Source organism: Eubalaena glacialis, chromosome 4 (assembly GCF_028564815.1).
Source record: "Eubalaena glacialis isolate mEubGla1 chromosome 4, mEubGla1.1.hap2.+ XY, whole genome shotgun sequence".
Taxonomy (NCBI): domain Eukaryota; kingdom Metazoa; phylum Chordata; class Mammalia; order Artiodactyla; family Balaenidae; genus Eubalaena; species Eubalaena glacialis.
Window position 1 is genome coordinate 81654261 of NC_083719.1, and position 19334 is coordinate 81673594.

Below are 19334 nucleotides of genomic sequence, written 5' to 3' on the forward strand. Positions count from 1 at the left end.
AATGGATATCATTCTTTGAAATAAAAAGATATAATCCAGGTTCAATTTAGGATACTAAGAAACAGTTTCTGCTTTGAAAAATAGCAATATAAACTCCATATAAAGAAAATTAAAGGAAAACAACAATGTTACTTAGATGTTTTATGCCCAGTAACCATAAAACTGACCATCTGAATATTTGAGTGGAGACAATAATTAGATACTTCTTATCTTACCTTTGCAGATCAAGAATGTTGCCTACCATATCAGTAAACAAAGAATGTGCGGCCATCAAGCCATTAGCCACTGCATCCACCAACAACAGCCCACGCTAAGGGGATTCAGGATAGAGAAAAACAGAATATTGGTCCTAGATAGTTAAGGTGCATATCAAAGGAATAATTTCAATAAGCCCAGACTCTTGCATCTTCCCATACATAGAAAAGCACTAAATTCATTAACTTGAGATGTCTGGTTTTCTTTAACAGTAATCTTTTGATGTTCTGACTACCTGGGGGTTTTTGCAAAAACTCCTACATATCCTGGCTCCTCCCTTACCTTTTCAGAACAGTCCCTCAGAGCTATCTGAGAGGCTGTCTCCCCGTTTAAGTCCGCCAAACAAAACATAAATAGGGTTCTAGAAATTCTAGAGAGGAGTCCAACAATTCGCTGGTAAAGGGAAGATTTGAAGATATTTTATAACTCTTTAGATTAGATTGAGAAAATTAATATTCTTCATCAAAGAATGGGTGGGAGAAGTGTAAGCTGATGAAGACTGTTGACCTAAAACAGACTGCCAGATATTTCTCCAACAAAAATGAATTTTTTTGAGATTAGTAGAGAATTGCAATTCAGGGCCAGCAACCATGGTGAGCCATGTGCAAGTCAAGGCACAGCAAGGGAAGGAGAACTCTTTTATAGAGGGAAAAAGGAAGTTGGGAGGGCTATAGTAAACAAAGAGTCCATGGCTTTTCATTGGCTGAGAGGTTGCCAGGAAAGAAGAGGAGTCTTCTTCCTGGTGGGCTCTGCTATCCTCACAGGCCATGAAAGATCCCCCTTCTGGTCTCTCAACTTTATCTAATTGAGGTTTCTGCTTATTAATTTTTCTTAAGATTATGACCAAGGGATGAGACAGTGTGGAAGAACAGTTCATCACTGTCTAATATTAATAGGTTTTGATTGTATAAACATATATTCTCCTTTTTTTTAAACAGGAAAACACCTTTCTTTGAATTTATTATTCACCTTTATACTGCAACAATCAATACTAATACAATTTATGTACTATTCTTGGCTAGGGAAATATTAGGGAAATATTTTGCATCATTCTAACCACTATCATGTTCAAAACATCTAATATATCACAGGGGTTTAAAGATGATTTTACTGAATTCTAATTGTTTAACTTCTTGTGTACACTTAATATAGTCATGATAAACTGATCTCTTTTAAAAACCAAATATAAGAAGAAATGCATTGAGCTTTCAGTAATTCTCAACAGGTATAGATAGACTCTACCAAGTACTTTTAAGGTTGATATTTTCATTAACAGAAGCCAGTCTACAAACTTTCAATTGTTTACTAGTTGACTTATTCTTTCCAGTGCTGTCATTATTCCTGGGACCTAAGAGAAGAATCTGAGCATTATTACCTCTATGATGGGATTATGATTATAGATAAATTCAGAAATTAAAGACTGCTGTTCCTGGAATAGACTCTAGCCACTCCTGGATACCTGACTGGCGTAGTCTGTGAGTTATCATTAATAAATTTATATCAGAACTTGACAAAGAAGAACTATAAACCTCTAGTTGAAAAGAATGTTACAATTTAGCTCAGTGATTTTTTTTAAAAAATTGGTATCCATGGCAATTATCTTCTGGGCATCCTTGAACTGCTAAAATTACAATCAAAACTGTGTGTCTACGTAAGTGCATTTATCTAGGTAGATGGCCTATAGATTTTTATCAGATTATTTAAGAGGACTTTGATCCAAAAAGAACAAGAACACATTTATTATATAACACACACACACACACACACACACACACACACACACACACACACACACATTCTCTCTCTCACCCCCTCTCTTTCCCTCTGTCTCTCTTTCTCTTTTTCTCTTTGAGTAAACCAAAGTCCAGAGAGGTAAGTAGACTGGCCCTAAAGGCACTTGTCCTTGTCACACAGTAAAATGGAGTTGGGACCAGAACTGCATTCTTCTGGTTTTCCTGTCCAACTCTTATTTCCATTATACTAATGGTCTTTTTTCTCTTGTCAATATTTTGAAAGCATGAGTCTTACATTATGGTATGTAATCTACTAGTGCATTATCAAATATGACAAATAATGATAGGAAGATATACCCTCTTCAGTATTTATATATGCATTGTATCATTTTGCTTACTTAGGATCAGAACAAACTAAAATTCTTCTTTTCTCTGACTCCTAGGTAAAATTGTTAGGTCTAAAATAAGAATGCCCTTCCCACGTGTTTGATTGGTTGTCTGACAGGCTTTGGTAATTGAAACTAATTGAATCATTAACCTACATATACCAAAATTAAGTGTTTTAATGATAGTCACATTAGAACTTGATGAATGGTTATTAGATGTCAACCTTATGCTTCTTACTCTTAAACAGCTGTCTTAAAGTAAACAGCAGGCCCTTATATCAGAATAATAGTTCAATATATTTTAACCATTCCCAATAAAACCTATATACTCCTAAAGTTCAAACTTGGGGAAATCTTATTATTCCCCTATGTCTTTTAAAATTCCCAATATTATTTATCACAATATCACATTCCTTCATCTTTTGCAATTTATTGTATCAGCCACATTGCACCAGGACTTTGAAATTATTAACTCATTCAAATCATCAATCCATTTTATTATTTTTTAATCCATTTTAAATAGTACTACTTTCCAAAATAGTTTTATCATTCCAATGCATTTTTCACTATTCTTGCTTCCTTAAAACTGAGGTTCTTAAGCATACAACTAGGTGATATTTAGATCAGATGACCATCCTTTACATATATTGTTCTTTCCAAAATTATGTGACACTGACAAAAGTCACAGAAGCCTCAATATAAATGGAATTATATTGTTAGAATGTAGGAATTCAGTGGAGAAATATGTATTTTAGGCCTTATTATAATTTTAATTTCTGATATCTTTTGGAGATTCTATTGCAAAGTTACTTTTTAAATGTGTAGCATTTTCACAAAATTATAATACAAAGACACTGCTTGCATATTACTCTGTTATTTCATAACATAGATGGTGAACTAAAAAGGGAGCTAAGGACAAAAAAAATAAAAGAAAGAAAGAAGCCTCAGAACTTTCAGCATGCTAAATAATTCATATCATGGCACAGTATATTACTAAATATTTTAAGTTACATTAAAGAAAACTCATAAAGAATTTTCTCAAGATCTACTCATCTAGAAAATTTCAAGTATATAATACATTTTATTCACTATAGTTCTCACCACACACATGCAAAAAAGTAAGCATGTGTGGTGATAGGTAAATTAGCTTGATTGGTGGCATCATTTCACAATGTATATGTATTCAAAATATCACCTTGTATACATTAAATATATACAATGATTGTTAATCATACCTCAATAAAGCTAAAAATAAATACACATAAATGAATTAAATGTTGATTGACCTAAAAAAAAGGGTAAGAGTAGTTCTCATTTGAATTACTCAGGCTTAAAAAAATTAATATGCAAAGACAAGGACTTATCGCTTTCTACACATCAATTAACAAACAGGAAGATACAGAATAGAGGAAAGAAACTTAGAAGGCTGGATCTTTAATGTGAGAACCTGAAACTCTGGAAGATGATCTAGATGCAGAGTTGCCCAATAGTTGCCCAGATTCATTGGACATCTGAAGAAAGGAAGACTGCAATTAGGTGAATAATTGTGAATATATGGTGATCATAAATAATATTTCAAAGTATCTGCCACAATCATGTGATATGAAAGACATATGTATTACTAACATCACCATGGTTTATTGTCTACATTTATAATTAAATGAAATACTAAAGTTCAATGAAAGTTTAGGGAAAATAAAGATGTAGTATTTTCCTCATCCAAGTTCAGTAATCTGTTAATTCTATCTATAAAAACCAGGTTATAAAACTGGTTTCTAATAAAGTATCTGAAATTTTCCAGTAATATGTGTAACTTATGAAAAAAATACAATAAATACTACATTATTTTCTAGTTTCTCTTTACTTATAAATTACTGATACAAAATGGGTTTTAAATAGATTTAAAAATTTCTGCCAAATTTATACAGCATCGATAAATAGTAGATATCAAAAAGATGATGTGTTGAACTAAAGATAAAAATATAGGTGAAGGGAATTAAGAGACACAAACTTCCTGTTATAAAATAAATTAATTCATGGGGATGTACTATATAGCATAGGAAATATAGTCAATAATATTGCAATAACTTTGTATGGTGACAGATGGTTACTATACTTATTGATAATGCACATCAATTCAAATCATTCTGTTGTACACCTGAAACTAATATAATATTGTATGTCAACTACAATAAATAAAAATTTAAATACACTTATTGATAGATTCAGAAAAGTTACAGAAAGCAAATGAATAGTAAATGATAAGAGAAGAACCTGCAGACACATGAAAATCAATGGAAAGAATGGGATGGGGTGGATAGTATGATGAGAATTCAACAATTTTTCATTACTGATGTTGTCCAAGTTTAGTTTGATGTAGTCCATTTGTTCATTTTGCTTTAGTCACCCTTGTCCAAGGAGACAGACCAAAAAAATATTGCTGAGACCTATGTTAAAGAGCATACTGCCTATGTTTTCTTCTAGGACTTTTGTGGTTTCAGGTCTTACAATTAAGTCTTTAATCTATTTTGGGTTTATTTTTGTATATGGCATAAGAAAGTGGTTCAGTTTCATTCTACTGACTGTAGATGTCCAGTTTCCCCAACTATTTATTGAATAGGTTGTCTTTTCCCTATTCTATTTTCTTGCCTCCTTTCTCCTAGATTAATTGCTCATATAAATGTGGGTTCACTTCTGGGCTCTCTATTCTGTTCCATTGATCTATGTGTCTGTGCTTGTGCCAGTACTATATACAGTTTTGGTTAGTATAGCTTTGTAGTATAGTTTGAAATCAGTGAGTGTGATATCTCCAGCTTTGTTCTTTCTTAAGATTGTTTTGGCTATTCAGGGTCTTTGTGATTCCATACAAATTTTAGGATTATTTGTTCCAGTTTTGTGAAAAATGCCATTGGCATTTTGATAGGAATTGCATTGCATCTCCAGATTCCTTTGGGTAGTATGGGCATTTTAACAATATGAATTCTTCTAATCCATGAGCATAGTGTATCTTTCCATTTATTTGTGTCATCTTCAGTTTATTTCATCAATGTCTTACAGTTTTTAGAGAACAGGTCTTTCAACTTCCTTGGTTAAATTTATTCCTAGGTATTTTACTCTTTTTGATGCAATTGTCAATGTAATTGTTTTCTTAATTTCACTTTCTGATAGATCATTATTAGTTTATAGAAATGAAATAGATTTCTGTATGTTGATTTTGCATCCTGCAATTTTACTGAATTTGTTGATTAGTTCTAACAGTTTCTTTGTGATGTCTTTAGGGTTTTCTCTGTATAATATCATGTCACCTGCAAATAGTGACAATTTTTCTTCCTTTTCAAATTGGATGATATTATTTCTTTTTCTTGCCTAATTGGTCTGCCTAGGGCTTCCAATAATACGTTGAATAAAAGTGGTGACAGTAGGCATCCTTATCTTGTTTCTGATCTTAGGGGGGAAGCTTTCAGGTTTTTATCATTGAGTAGGGTGTAAGCAGTGGACTTGTCATACATGGCCTTTATTATGTTGAAGTACTTTCCCTCTTTACCCATTTTATTGAATATCTATATCATAAATGGGTGTTAAATCTTGTAAAATGCTTTTTCTGCATCTAATGAAATGATCACATGATTTTTATCATGTTGACTGATTTGTGGATATTAACCATTCTTGCATACCTGGTATAAATCCCACCTGATAATGGTGTATGATCTTTTGAATGTATTACTGAATTCAGTTTGCTAATATTGTGTTGAGTATTTTTTTCACCTATGTTTATCTGGGATATTGGCCACTAATTTTCTTTTTTCATAATGTCTTTACCTGGATTTGGTAATACTGGCTTCATAGAACAAGTTTGAAAGCATTCCTTTCTCTTCAATTTTTTGGAATAGTTTGAGAAGGATAGGTATTAACTCTTCTTTAAATGTTTGGTAGAATTCACTCCTGAAGCCATCGGGTCCTAGACTTCTGTTTGTTGGGAGCTTTTTATTACTGATTCAATTTCATTACTGATAACTGTTGTTCAGATTTTCTATTTATTCCTAATTCAGATTTGGAAAATTATATGTCTCTAAGAATTTATCCATTTCTTCTAGGTTTTCCAATTTGTTGGATTATAATTGTTCATTGTAAACTCTTATGATCCTTTATGTTTCTGTGGTCTCAGTTGTAAATTCTTCTCTTTCATTTCTGATTATTTTGATTTGGGCCCTCTCTCCTTTTATCTTTATGAGTCTGGATAAAAGTTTATTGATTTTTTTAATCTTTTCAAAAAAACCAGCTCTTAGTTTCATTGATCTTCTCTATTGTTTTCTTGTCTCAATTTCACTTATTTCTACTCTGATTTTTATTATTTACTTCCTCAACTAACTTTGTGCTTTATTTTTTCTTCTTTTTCCAGTTTCTTTAGTTGTAAGGTTAGTTGTTTATCTGAGAGTTTTCTTGTTTCATGAGGTAGGCCTGTAACATAAACTTTCCTCTTAGAACTGCATTTGCTGTGTTCCATAATTTTTGAACACTGTGTTTCTGTTTTCATTCATCTTGAGTTATTTTCTGATTTCCTCTTTGATTTCTTCATTAAACCATCGGTTTTTCAGCTGCATGTTGCTTAGTCCCCAGCTGTTTGTGCTACTCCCACCTTTCTTCCTGTAATTGACTTCTAGTTTCATACTGTTGTTATCAGAAAAAATGCCGGAGAACCTAGACAAGATGGTGGAGTAAAAGGACCTTGAGCTCACCTCCTCCCATGAGCACACCAAAATCACAACTAACTGCTGAACAACCATTGATAAAAAGAACTGAAATCTACACACACACACAAAAAAAGATACTCTACATCCAAAGACATAAAGAAGGAACTATGAGACGGAAGGAGGGGCACACTAGTGATATAATCAAATCCCATGCCCCCCCAGGTGAGTGACCCACAAACTGCAGATTAATTACATTGGAGAAATTTTCCAACAGGACTGAAAGCTCTGAGCCCCACACTGGGCTCCCAAGCCTACAGATCCGGCATCAGAGAGAAGCCCCCAGAGCATCTGGCTTTGAAGGCCAGTGGGGCTTGAATGCAGGAGCTCCACAGGACTGGGGAAACAAACTCCACTCTTGGAGGGCACACATAGGTCTTGTGTGCACCAAGACCCAGGGCAAAAGTAGTGACTCCATAGGAGCCTGGGTTGGATGTACCTGCTGGTCTTGGAGGGTCTCCTGGGGAGACAGGGGCAGGTGTGGCTCTCTCTTGGGTCATAAAAGCTGGTGGCAGACATAGGGAAATCTATGTGAACTCTGGCTGGAGACAGACATTTTGGGTCCTTGGAACCAAAACCTGGCCCCACTCAACAGCCTGTAAGTTCCAGTGCTGGAATGCCTTAGGCCAAACAATGAAAAAGGCAGGAACACAGACCCACCCATCAGAAGACAGGCTGCCTGAACCCACAGCCACCTCTAGACATGCCCCTTGACACCACCCTGCCCACCAGTGGGCAGACACCAACCCCTCCCAACAGGACGTCTGCACAAGCCCCTAGATGAGACTCACCTACCAGGGGGTAGACACCAGAAGGAAGGAAACTAGTCTTGCAGCCTGCAGAACTGAGTCAGTAAACACAGGTCAGAACCTATCCTGGGAGCAGCCGTCCCTGGTCCTTGAGTGATGAGAAGAGAGTGTATTGCTGGGACACATGGGACATCCCCTACAGAAGGCCACTTCTCCAAGGTTGAGAAATGTAACTAAGCTACTATATACATAAAAATACAAAAAGAAATTTAAACAAAATGATATGGCAAAGGAATATGTTCCAGACAAAGGAACAAGATAAAACCCCAGCAGAGCAACTAAGTGCAGTAGAGATAGACAATCTACCAGAGAAAAAGCTCCAAGTAATGACTGTAACGATGATCCAAGAACTTGGAAAAAGAATGGATGCACAGATCAAGTAGTTAAAAGAAGTTCTTAGCAAAGAGATAGAAAATATAAAGAACAATCAAACAGAGTTGAACAATAAAATAACTGAAGTGAAAAACACACTTGAAGGAATCAATAACAGAATAAATAAGGCAGAAGAACAGATAAGTGAGCTGGAAGACAGAATGGTGGAAATCACCATCACAGAACAGAATAAAGAAAAAAGAACGAAAAGAAATGAGGACAAAGGACTTCCCTAGTGGTCCATGCTTCCACTGCAGGGGGCATGGGTTTGATTCCTAGTTGAGGAACTAAGATGCTGTAGACTGTGTGGTATGGCCAAAAAAAAAAGAAATGAGGACAGTTTAAGAGACGTCTGGGACAACATTAAATGCACCAACATTTGAATTATAAATGTCCCAGAAGGACAAGAGAGAGAGAAAGGGCCTGGAAAAATATTTGAAAAGATAATAGCTGAAAACTTCCCTAACATGGGAAAGGAAACAATCACTCAAGTCAAGGAAGCACAGAGAGTCCCACACAGGATAAACCAAAGGAGGAAGATGGCAAGACACATATAAATCAAATTGACAAAAATTAAAAACAAAGAGAAAATATTAAAAGCAACAAGGAAAAAGCAACAAATAATATACAAGGTTATCCCCATACGGTTATCAGCTGATTTTTCAGCAGAAACTCTGCAGGCCAGAAGGGAGTGGCACAATATATTTAAAGTGATGAAAGGGAAAAACCTACAACCAAGAACACTCTACCCAGCAAGGCCCTTGTTCAGATTTGACGGAGAAATCAAAAGTTTTACAGACAAGCAAAAACTGAGAGATTTCAGCACCACCAAACCAGTTTTACAACAAATGCTAAAGGAACTTCTCTATGTGGGAAAGAAAAGGCCACATTAGAAACAAGAAAATTATGAATGGGAAAGCTCACCAGCCAAGGCAAATATACATACAGTAAAGATAGGAAATCATCCACACACAAATATGACATCAAAACCAGCAATTGTGAGAGGCAAATACAGGTGCAGTATATTTGAAATGCATTTGAAATTAAGAGACCAGCAACTTAAAATAATCATGTATACATATAGACTGCTATACTAAAACTTCATGGTAACTGTAAACCAAAAGTCTATAATAAATAAACACATAAAAAAGAAAAAGGAAACCAGACATAACAGTAAAGATAGTCATCAAAACACAAAAGAATAGAACAAAAGAAGAAAGGAGATAAAACACGTACAAAAACAAATCCAAAACAATTAACAAAATGGCAATAGGAACATACATATCAAATAAAACCTTAAATGTAAACGGATTAAATGCTCCAACTGAAAGACACAGACTGGTTACACGGATTTGAAAAAAAAAAAAAAATCCTTATATATGTTGTCTACAAGACAGCCACTTCAATTCTAGAAACACACACAGACTGAAAGTGAGGGGATGGAAAAAGGTATTCCACGCAAATGGAAATCAAAAGAAAGCTGGAGTAGCAATACTCATATCAGACAAAATAGACTTTAAAATAAAGACTGTTACAAGAGACAAAGAAGGACACTACATAATGATCAAGGGATCAATCCAAGAAGAAGATATAACAATTTAAAATATATAAGCACCCGACACAGGAGCACCTCAATATATAAGGTAAATGTTAACAGACATAAAAGGAAAAATTGATTGTAAAACAATAATAGTGGAGGAGTTTAACACTCAACTTACATCAATGGACAGATTATCCAGACAGAAAATCAATAAGGAAACAAAGGCCTTAAATGAAACATTAGACCAGATGGACTTAACTGATATTTATAGAGCATTCCATCTGAAAGCAGAATACACATTCTTTTTAAGTCTACATGTAATATCCTCCAGAATAGATCACATGCTGGGCCAAAAAGGAAATCTTGGTAAATTTGAGAAAATTGAAATCATATCAAGCATCTTTTCTGACCACCATGCAATGAAATCAACAACAAGAAAAAAAACTGCAAAAAACACAAACACATGGAGGCTAAACAATGTTCAACTGAACAACCAATGGATCACTGAAGAGATCAGAGAGGAAATCTAAAATTATCTAGAGACAAATGAAAATGAGAACAAAACAATCCACAACCTATGGAATCTGGCAAAAGCAATTCTAAGAGGGAAGTTTATAGAAATACAAGCTTACCTCAAGAAACTAGAAAAATCTCAAATAAACAACTTAATCTTACACGTAAAGCAACTAGAGACAGAAGGACAAACAAAACCCAAAGTTAGTAGAAGAAGAGAAATCATAAAGATCAGAGTAGAAATAAATGAAATAGAGACAAAGAAATCAGTAGAAAAGATCAATGAAACTAATAGCTGATTCTTTGAAAAGATAAACAAAATTGATAAACCTTTCACCAGACTCATCAAGAAAAAAAGAGGGAGAGGGCCCAAATCAATAAAATCAGAAATGAAAAAGGAGAAATTACAAACAACACCACAGAAATATGAAGGATCATAAGAGACTACTAAAAGCACCTATATGCCAGTAAAATGAACAACATAGAAGAAATGGATAAATTCTTAGAAAATCTCCCAAGACTGAACCAGGAAGAAATAGAAAATATGAACAGACCAATTACAAGTACTAAAATTGAATCTGTGATTTAAAAAACTCTCAACAAACAAAAGTCCAAGACCAGATGGCTTCACAGGTAAATTCTATTAAATTCTATTAAACTCTTGGAAAAGAGTTAGTACCTATCTTTCTGAAACTATTCCAAAAAATTGCAGAGGAAGGAATACTTCTGAACTCATTCTATTGGACCACCATCACCCTGACACCAAAAGCAGACAAAGATACGAAGAAAAGAAAATTACAGGCCAACATCACTGATGAACATAGATGCAAAAATCCTCAACAAAATACTAGCAAACCAAATCCAACAATACATTAAAAGGATTAAACACCATGATCAAGTGGGATTTATCCCAGGGATGAAAGGATTTTTCAACATCTGCAAATCAAACAGTGTGACACACCACATTAACACACTGAAGAATAAAAACCATATGATCATCTCAATAGATGCAGAAAAAGCTTTTGACAAAATTCAACACCCATTTATGATAAAAACTGTGCAGAAAGTGGGCCCAGAAGGAACCAATCTCAACATAATAAAGGCCATATATAACAAACCCACAGCTAACATCATTCTCAATGGTGAAAAGCAGAAAGCATTTCCTCTAAGATCAGGAACAAGACAAGGATGTCTACTCTTGCCACTTTTATTCAACATAGTTTTGGAAGTCCTGTCCATGGCAATCAGAGAAAAAAAGAAAAAGAAATCCAAATTGGAAAAGAAGAAGTAAAACTGTCATTGTTTGCAGATGACATGATACTGTACATAGAAAATCCTAAAGATGCTACTGGAAAATTACTAGAGCTCATCAATGAATTAAGTAAAGTTGCAGGATGCAAAATTAATACACAGAAATCTCTTGTATTTGTACACACTAATAACTAGGATCAGAAAGAGAAATTAAGGAAACAATCCCATTTACCATCACAACAAAAAGCATAAAATACCTAGGAATAAACCTATCTAAAGAGGCAAAAAACATGTACTCCAAAAACTATAAGATGCTGGTGAAAGAAATCATAGAAGACACAAACAGATGGAAAAATACACTATGTTCTTGGATTGGAAGAATCAATATTGTCAAAATGACTATACTACCCATGGCAATCTACAGACTCAGTACAACCCCTACCAATCTACCAATGGCATTTTTCACAGAAGAAAAACATTTTTTTAATTTGTATGGAAACACAAAAGACCCCGACTAGCCAAAGCAATACTGAGTAAGAAAAATGGAGCTGGAGGAATCAGGCTCCCTGACTTCAGACTATACTGCAAAGGTACAGTCATCAAAACAGTATGGTAGGGCTTCCCTGGTGGCGCAGTGGTTGAGAATCTGCCTGCCAATGCAGGGGACGTGGGTTCGAGCCCTGGTCTGGGAAGATCCCACATGCCGCGGAGCAACTAGGCCCGTGAGCCACAATTACTGAGCTTGCGCGTCTGGAGCCTGTGCTCCGCAACAAGAGAGGCCGCGATGGTGAGAGGCCCGCGCACCGCAATGAAGAGTGGCCACCACTTGCCACAATTAGAGAAAGCCCTCGCATAGAAACGAAGACCCAACACAGCCATAAATAAATAAATTAAATTAAATTAAATTAAAAAAAAAACAACAGTATGGTACTGGCACCAAAACAGAAATACAGATCGATGAAACAGGATAGAAAGACTAGAAATAAACACACACACATATGGCAAGTTATCTGTGACAAAGGAGGCAAGACTATAAAATGGAAAAAAGATAGTCTCTTCAATAAGTGGTGCTGGGAAAACTGGACAGATACACGTAAAAGAATGAGATTAGAACATTCTCTAACACCATCCATAAAAATAAACTCAAAATGGGTTAAAGACCTAAATGTAAGACCAGATACTCTAAAACTCCAAGAGGAAAACATAGGCAAGACATTCTTTGACATAAATTGCGGAAATATCTTTTTGGATCCATCTCCTAGCGTAAGGGAAAAAAAACACAAGCAAACAAATATGACCTAATTAAACTTAAAAGCTTTTGCACAGCAAAGGGAACCATAACAAAACAAAAAGACAACCTACAGAGTAGGAGAAAATATTTGGAAACAATGCAACTGACAAGGGGTCAATTTCTAAAATATTCAAACAGCTCATACAGCTCAATATCAAAAAAAAAAAAAAACCCAATCACAAAATGGACAGAAGATCTAAATAGACATTTCTCCAAAGAAGAAATACAGATCACCAAAAAGCATATGGAAAGATGCTTAACATTGCTAATCATTAGAGAAATGCAAATCAAAACTGCAATGAGGTATCACCTCACACTGGTCAGAATGGCCATCAACAAAAAGTCTGCAAATAATAAACACTGGAGAGGGAAAGGGAGGAAAGGGAATCATCCTACACTGTTGGTGCGAATGTAAATTGATACAGCCACTATGGAGAACAGTATGGAGGTTCCTTAAAAAACTAAAAATAGAGCTACCATATGATTCACCAATCCCACTCCTGGGCATATATCCTGGGAAAACCACAATTTGAAAAGATGCATGCACCCTGATGTTCATTGCAGCAGCATTTACAACAGCCAAGACATGGAAGCAACCTAAATGTCCATCAACAGATGAATGGATAAAGAAGATGTGGTATATATGTACAATGGAATATTACTCGACCATAAAAACAGAATGAAATAATGCCATTTGCAGCAATATCATATGACATCACTTATATGTAGAATTTAAAAAGAAAAGACACAAATGACTGTATCTCCAAAACAGAAATAGAATCACAGATACAGAAAACAAATTTATGGTTATCAAAGGGGAGAGTGGGTAGTGGGAGGGATAAATTAGGAGGCTGGGATTAACATATACACACTACTATGTATAAAGTAGATAACCCCCAAGGATCTATTCTATAGAATAAGGAAACATAGTGAATATTTTGTAATAATGTATAAGGGAAAATAATCTGAAAAAGATTCTTATTATATTATTCTTTATATATATATATACATAAATTGCTGTGCTGTACATCTGAAACTTACATAACATGTAATCAACTGTATTTCAATAAAAAATTTAAGAAAGTATTTTTAAATGCTTGATATAATTTCTATCATTTTAAATTTGTTGAGACTTGTTTTGTGTCTCAACATGTGATCTCTCCTGGAGAATGTCCCATGTGCACTTGAGAAGAATGTGTATTCTGCTCTTTGGTTGTTTGAGTGCTCTGTATATATCTCTTAAGGTCATCTAATATAATGTGTCATTTAAGGCCAGTGTTTTCTTATTGATTTTCTGTCTGGATGACCCATCCACTGATGTAAGGAGTGTTAAATTCTCTTACTATTATTGTATTTACTGTCAAGATCTCCCTTTATTTCTGTTATGTATTTAGGTGCTCCTATGTTGGCTGCACAGATATTCACAAGTGTGTTACATCTCTTGTTGGATTGATCCCTTCATCATTAAACCCCTTTAACATTTCTTGTAAGGCTAGTTTGCAGTGATGAACTCCTCTAGCTTTTGCCTGTCTGGGAAACTCTCTCTCCTTCAATTCTGAATGATAACCTTGCTAGGTAGAGTATTCTTGGTTGTAAGTTCTTATCTTTCAGTAGTCTGATTATATTCTGCCAGTCCTTTTGGGACAATAAGGTTTCTGTTGAAAAATAAGCTGATAGTCTTATGGGGGTTCCTTTGTACATAACTGTTTCTCTTACTGCTTTTAAGATTCACTTCTTGTCATTAACTTTTGACATTTTAATCATAATGTACTTTAGTGTGGGTCTCTTTAGGTTCATCTTGTTTGGGACTGCATTACCTGGACTTGGATGTCAGTTTCTTTCACCAGATTAGGAAAGTTTTCAGCCGTTATTTCTTCAGATAGGTTCTCTGGCCCTTTCTCTCTCTCTCTTCTTCCAGGACCTCTATAATGCAAGTGTTAGTACACTTGACGTTGTCCCAGAGGTCTCTTAAATATCCTAATTTTTTTCTTATTCTTTTTCTTTTTGCTATTCCAATTGGGTGATTTCCACGACACTGTTTTCCAGATCACTGCTCTGTTCTGCATGCTTTGATCTGCTGTTGATTCCCTCTAGTGTATTTTTCATTTTAGTTATTGCATTCTTCAGTTTTGATTTTTTAAAATATTTTCTATCTCTTGTTGACGTTCTAAGTTCATCTATTCTTTTCCCAAGTTCAGTAAGCATTTTTATGACTGTTACTTTGAACTCTTTATGTTGCTGTTCAGTTCTTTTTGTTGTTGTTTCAGTTCATTTTGTTCAGTTCTTTTTCTGAGCTTTTGTCTTGTTCTTTCATTTGTAAAGTATTCCTTTGTCTCCTAATTTTGCGTAACTCTCTTTTTTGTTTCTCTGCATTAGGTAAATCAGCTATGTCTCCCAGTCTTGAAAAAAGGGCCTTAAGTAGAAGGTGTTTTGTGGGGCTCAGTGGCACAATACCTCCTGGTCACCAGCACCAGGTGCTCCAGGGGTATCTCCTCTGTGGGCTGTGTACACCCTGCTATTGTGGTTTGACCTTGATTGCTGCAGATGTGCTGCTGTGTTGGACTGGCCCTCAGGTGAGCTGGCTGCAATGCCTGGCCATGACTGCTGTGTGTGTGCTGGTGGGTGGGGCTGCCTTCCAGCCTGGCTGACTGAGAGGTCTGGCTACAACTGCTAGGGGTACATTTCTTGCCCCCCTGAAGTGGGATGTGCTTTGGAAGGGCGTTGGTGCTCCCTGGCTACTTGCTGGTTGGGACGTGGCAGGAGCCACTTTGGAGGGGTACTGGGCAGAATGGCTGCTGCGTGGTGTGCGAGCCACTTTGGAGGGGTTGGCTGGGGCAGGCTGGTTGTGAGCTGCTGTTCCTTAAGGAAACATCGAGGTGGGGTGCGTGGCGTTAGGTTGCTGGAGAGTGACATAATTGGTAGAAAGAGAGTAAAAACAAAATAGGGCCTACCAGCACTTCTGTCCCCAGAGAAAGTACCACCAGCTCCCTGTCCCTCTAGCACACAACCTAAAATTAGTCAATAAATCTCCTTCTCGTATGACCCAGGCACTTTTCAAGCTGTTGCCTCTGAGCTGGGACTTGGAGTGAGTGAGTTTGTGCATGAGTCCTTCAAGAAGAATCTCAGTTTTCTATGGCCCTCTGGTTCTCCTGACATAAGCCCTGCTGGTTTTCAAAGTTAGCTATTATGGAGGCTCATCTTCTCAGTGAAGCCCCCTCAGGTTGGGAAGCCTGAGGTGGGGCTGAGACCCCTTGCTCCTCAGGGGGGCCTCTGCAGTTGTGATATCCTTCCTGTGCTGTGGGTCGTCACACCGGGTATGTGGGTTCTGACTAGATCATGTCTCTCCTTCTCCTGCCAGTTTTGATGTGGCCTTTTCTTTACATTCTTAGTTGTAGAAAATCTTTTCTGCTAGTCTTCAGGTCATTCTCAAAGATAGTTGTTGTATATGTAGTTGTAGTTTTGCTGTATCCATTGGAGGAGGTGAGCTCAGGATCTTCTTACTCTGCCATCTTGATCCCTAATTAAGTGTATTTTTTAAGGCAAAAATTCCTCAAAGGGCCACTCAAGTACATATTTTTTAAAATAAAGCACTTAAAAGTCATCTGTTATTTTAATTTTTATTATCTGCATATTTTTAAGATAATTACACATTTATCCTGAAATTTTAAATTTTTATCATTAAATCTAAGTATTCAATTAAAGCACTAGTTAAATATTCATGGTGAAGAATTAGGTTACAGACACAATCCTTAACTATTATTACAAATTGTTTTTGTTAATAAAGCCAATTAAACCAGCCCAATGAAACCCAGATAAAGAGAAATTTATTTAAATTCAATTATATACAATATTTAATGGTCTGTTTATTATGCTGAGCAATAAGCTAAATCACAACTAGAGTAAAGGAGTCATTATTACAAAAGTCAGAGTCATCATTTTTTAGGCCAGTATCTTTCATTTTAGCAATGAAAAATATTTATATTATATATTATTTTATATTAATGTAATCATTTGAGAAAGAACATAGGTTTATTATATAACTATCATCACATCTATTGATATTAGATACAATATGAAAGAAAGAATGGTAGGCTGTGAGTCCAGAAAGTTCATTTCAATAACTCCAGAAGAAAATCAGTGTTTGACTTTGGACAAGACTCTGATTTTCTGTTGACTCAGTTTCCTCATATATAAATATATGTCTGTTCTATCTACCTTACATATGAGTTGTTTTTAAATAACAATTCAAAGTTTTAATCAGGATACTTGATGGCAATATGAAGTACTTACTGCCAGAAGATCTTTTTCCAGTATTGTGTGACTAGGCAATTCTCCTCTGAATCAATATGCTCCTGGTTTTTTCAGAACTTGGGTACAAGTATTTACACTTTGCATTAAATACTTTTTCATGTTAGATACTTGTTTAGCTTCTAGTCTTCCTGCTAGCTCTCACATGATCAACACCTAGCATCAGTTGAGTGGTAAATCTAATCTCATTGGGTGATAAAACAACCAATCAATCCAATTGTTGGATTAAACTTTATCCTCATAATATGTGAATATTAGCATTCACTAAGGGGGGGTGGATGAAAAATATTTTCTCTTGATTCACAAAATTTAACTCAATTTTTGAAGTAGAAAATAATTTTATTTCTTGTCTAAGAAAATTAAGACAAAATAATGAAGTATATGCTAGATTATCCCTTTCTAGGTCCCATTTTCTAGGCAAGCAGGTACACTCAAAAAATTGAGAGACCTCAGAGTTAGTAACATTCCCCTTTATTGATTTTTCCTAACCATTAATATTCACAACTTTTCAAAAGTGTGTACTTAACATACACCTCAAATAAATTAAACCTTCAACTATGTACTTTTTTCTGCATGTTGAAATTACTTGAGAATCCAGTAGAATCTCCTGGATCCCTGATCATTTTTCTTGTGCACGTTATACGCAAAATGCTCATTCAGCATTTTGTATTCACTTTTTCACTAAACCTACAAAATAACCCTATGACATAACTGCTCTTATTTTATACCCAATATATAGATGAGAGTTACAGAGACTATGGAACCTAGCCTAGGTTAAAGAGCTAATAAGTGTTAGGGCTGGAATGTAAATTTCACATAAACATGGCTTTAAACACTATATAACTCATATTACCTCAGAAGACTCAATTACACACAGTGAAATTATTTCATTGTCAACAAATAACACACCAAAATATAATTTTTACAAATACATAATATTTAATTCCATAGATACACAAACATTCATTTCATCAGCCTGGTATTACAGAATAATTTTCAAGTTGTTTTATATCTTTCCTTATAAATGGCACTGTCATTCTTGAACTTAAATCTTTATACACACCTTAATTATATCATTAAAATAACTTTATAGAAGTGGATATCCTTTATAGAAGGTATGCACTCATTTGAATTTTTAACACACACACACACACACACAATCAAATTTACCTGCAGTGAAAAATTACATTGCCAAGCATTATACCACAAAGTGTATTTTCCCATGCTCTTGCCATGTCTGCATATTGTACATGTTTCTGGGTAATAAACTTAAACTACAATGTGCACATATATGTTGAATGTTATATATATACATATGTATACATAACAAATATATATATATGTTATGTATATATATATATTTGTGTATATGTGTGGAGAGGGAGGCATAGAGAGAGATGGACAAAGAGGGTATATATTTATGCAATAAATATTTTTGCAGGTTTGATAGTGAAAAATATACTGCAGAAATGTTGTTCCATCAGATACTACATGGTAGCTCTCAGTGTAGTTGAAGAGGCAACATTGTATTTTTGTGTCTGTGCTTATTCACTTATTTTTTTAATACACCTTTATTGGAGTATAATTGCTTCACAACACTGTGTTAGTTTCTGTTGCACAACAATGTGAATCAGCCATATGCATACATATATCCGCATATCTCCTCCCTCTTGAGCCTCCCTCCCACCCTCCCTATCCCACCTCTCTGGGTCGTTGCAAAGCACCGAGCTGATCTCCCTGTGCTATGTATGCTGCTGCTTCCCACAGCTATCTATTTTACATTTGGTAGTGTATATATGTCGATGCTAGTCTCACTTCGTTCCAGCTTCCCCCTCCCCCACTGTGTCCTCAAGTCCATTCTCTATGTCTACTTCTTTATTCCTGTCCTGCCACTACGTTCATCAGTACCTTTTTTTTTTTTTTAAGATTCCATATATATGTGTTAGCATACGGTATTTGTTTTTCTCTTTCTGACTTACTTCACTCTGTATGACAGACTCTAGGTCCATCCACCTCACTACAAATAACTCAATTTCATTTCTTTGTATGGCTGAGTAATATTCCATTGTATATATGTGCCACATCTTCTTTATCCATTCATCCGATGATGGACATTTAGGTTGTTTCC

General features: G+C 35.3%; 1 long non-coding RNA gene across 1 annotated transcript in view; it reads right to left on the reverse strand.

The window, feature by feature from the left end:
- Nucleotides 1-262: 262 nt before the first annotated feature.
- LOC133089841 (uncharacterized) overlaps nucleotides 263-19334 on the reverse strand; it is a 215412-nt gene continuing 196340 nt past the window's right edge. Inside the window, exon 5 of the long non-coding RNA XR_009700749.1 lies at nucleotides 263-310. This is a non-coding gene — a long non-coding RNA (uncharacterized LOC133089841). The remainder of the gene's footprint in view (nucleotides 311-19334) is intronic.